Source organism: Alligator sinensis, unplaced genomic scaffold, assembly GCF_000455745.1.
Source record: "Alligator sinensis unplaced genomic scaffold, ASM45574v1 scaffold737_1, whole genome shotgun sequence".
NCBI lineage: Eukaryota > Metazoa > Chordata > Crocodylia > Alligatoridae > Alligator > Alligator sinensis.
The window spans coordinates 2,439,331-2,442,343 of NW_005841930.1; the positions used below are offsets into that span (position 1 = coordinate 2,439,331).

Genomic DNA, 3,013 nt, shown 5'->3' on the forward strand with positions numbered 1-3,013 from the left:
CCCCCCAGTGGGCAGTACCTGCCCCAGCCCCACTCCCTCCCTCACCATGGGGACCTCAATCTGTGCCCCTATGCCCCTTTCCACCCCCTCCTCCATAGACTTAACAGCCAGATACTGCTCTCCAAGCTGCTGGGCTGTGTGCACACGTGCAGGTGGCATTTATCAGTGACATTATCGGCCACATCAGCCAAAAAAAGTCCGATTGCCAATAATGTCAATTTTCCTTTTACCAGCGCCAATACGACATGGACAGATATATCAGTAAACCTTATTGTACAGGTATGATGCAGCCTTTCTTGCCTTTTTTTTTTTTTTTTTTTTTTTTTTTTTAAAGGTAGCAAGTGGCAAACCTGCAACCCAAAAGTCCCCATTACACACCACAGGGGCAGGAGAGCTTTGGAAAGAAAAAGATCACTTTTCAAAATATATTCTGCTTAGTCTTAGCCATGGAATCACTTCAGTTAATGACATTCCAAAATGAATCGCGCTGACAAAGACATAGAAATTTCAGCTTAAATGGATTAAGACTAAAGATTATGGTTTCAGCTGCTTATAATGTAAGAGATCAGGTAGCTACAGAAGGTAGGGGCTTGCAACAGCATTTATTACCTACACCAGGAAGTATTTGGATGAGAAATGAAGACTTGATTTGGGAACTATTCTTTGTGAGGTCTGGGATCCATGAACATTTGATGAAGTGATCTGCAGTAGTTAAATGTTCATGATATAGCACGTCTTTATATTTGGAGTTAAAACAAAACTGATATAGAATTCGTTATTTCGCAACTCAAGTTAAAGCTATATTTGCAGCCTTAGGAAGGAAATACTACCTCAGTTAATGTTTCACAATAATGTGGCATATCAACTTAAACCCCAAAACTTAAAGCTTAGATTTTAGAACAGTTATGCACTCATGGATCTACCACACAGTATCAAAATATACATGGCCTAAACAAGTGGGACCTCTGATGCTATTTAAACAAAGCCAGTATCTATCTATACATGCACTGTTGTGATGCTTCATATGTCAGCAATTCTTAGTTCATGTAAGGAAGTTTAGATTGCTTTAGTTTAATATTCAAGTTGTTCTTTCAATATAAAAAACACTCTTAATTACTTCAAATTGTATTTTTACAGTACTTTAGTCTGACTCCAAAATCAAGAGGCTAAAGTAAAGAAAATCTGGTGCCAAGCTATCCCTCAGAGAAATTGTCAACATCCAAACCAAAGACTGACTTCATTTAGATTTGGAAACAAACTTGTGCACATGTAGTACCTAGAAGTATTTCTAGGATATAGTGAAAGTAATTTTCCAGTACTAGTTATGAAGAGAAAAAAAATATGTACAAAACAATTTAACTGCAATATAAACCTTTATTGTTACGTGTGCACTTGGTCCCGTGAAAGTTATTTAAAAGCTACTTCAATTATCATTGAGATTTTATTTAACAGGTATTTAGAAACTGAACTTCTACAGAGTACATGTCATAGGAATTTTCAACTGTGCATGTTAGCTTGGTCTACTAGTGTTGACCAGGAAGACCCAGTATATCTCAGTACAAACCAAGAGGAACTTCAGTTTCCAGCTACCCCCTACTAAGTTTTAGTAGCAAAATTTAGTTTGAATTTTAAAATCCTGCACAGAATTAAATTATGTACTCCAATTGCATGTACACACACACACACACACACACACACACACACACACACACACACACACACACACACACTAAAAATAAGCTACTTGAAACTTGATTTATTAAATGAAGAAAGTTTCAGAATCTACTTTTAAACATTCACTGTGACTTCACTAGCAAACAGGTTCAGCTTTCAGAAATGCTAAATTACCTACAACCGAGAGTCCATGAGTCATTAGGCACATCTGAAAACTGTACTTAGTTCCAAGTCACTAAGAGAGAATGGTGTATGGACTTTTCCACCATACAGAAGGCAAAGAACTACCTTGAAAGACTGTTGCTCACTTGATAGACATCCTATGGTGGTGTGACAAATGCATCAAGTCTGAAAGATGTCACTCAAATACACCATGAAGATTAAGAGAAAGACTGCAAAATCCTACTAGCAATTCAGACAGCCTTTAGCAGCTTAGTTTCCTCGCTCCGTATTTTTTTGGGAAGACTTCAAAGCCAGTGAACTAAGGACCTCTAAGTGGTTAGTTTTCCAGATCAGAAGCTCCCACCGCCACTCCTGAGCCAGCCCTGATGCATTAATTCGATTCTCCTGGGGACCATCTGCACTCTTCCCCACCATGCCACACCCTGAACATAGCCTTTTCCTGAGCTGACACAAGTCAAGTTCTGCTAGCCCTGCTGCTAGTCTAGTTCTTTAAGACCCCCCCACCTTGTATCACTTGGGACACAAAAATATTTGCAAAAAAGCAACAAATTTAAACTGAAAGGAAACAGGATAGCAGAAGTAATATGCACCTCCCCTCCCCGACCACCCTAACTTCCAACTCTTTGTAGCATTTACCACCTAAAAAGGAAAGGGACAAGGCTTCTTCACAGCACTGAGGATACTCTGCACTGCTACAGACATTTACGGCATTTGTCTATTCAGAGATGATCAAACAGCATCTCCTCCTCCAAGTCCCTACTTGTCTGCCTTTCAAGGTAAAGCAGTAACCAGAACCGGGCAAGCTTTCTTCCACATTACTCCACAAAATCCCTAGCGACCTGCAGTTTCCCACACCCTCCCAGCTTCCACTCAGCTCCATGAAGCCCGGGGCAAGGCACAGGCACGAGGCTTTGGGCAGAGGCTCCCCTCTCACAAGACGCGGCCCCCCTATGAGAAGCTCGAGGGAAACCAGCAGCAGCCCCCCCCACGCGGCTGGAGGGCGAGCGGTGCCCCAGCAGGTCGCTGCTCACACTGCACCCAGGGAGGGAGTAGCCGCCCCCTAGCTAAGCTCGCAGGCCGGAGCACGTGTGCTCGGGAGGCTCCCGTGGGCCCTGCACCGCCCCCCCCCCCCGGCCCGGGCCGTGGGGGGGCGGCG

At 42.8% G+C, this 3,013-nt stretch overlaps 1 protein-coding gene across 1 annotated transcript in view; it reads right to left on the reverse strand.

Moving 5' to 3' along the window:
* The window catches only part of AMD1 (adenosylmethionine decarboxylase 1), a 26,038-nt gene extending 23,126 nt beyond the window's left edge, over positions 1-2,912 (reverse strand). The window contains exon 1 of the mRNA XM_006019485.3: positions 1,849-2,912. The gene's annotated coding sequence lies outside the window, so the exon portion shown is untranslated. The remainder of the gene's footprint in view (positions 1-1,848) is intronic.
* Positions 2,913-3,013: the final 101 nt, after the last annotated feature.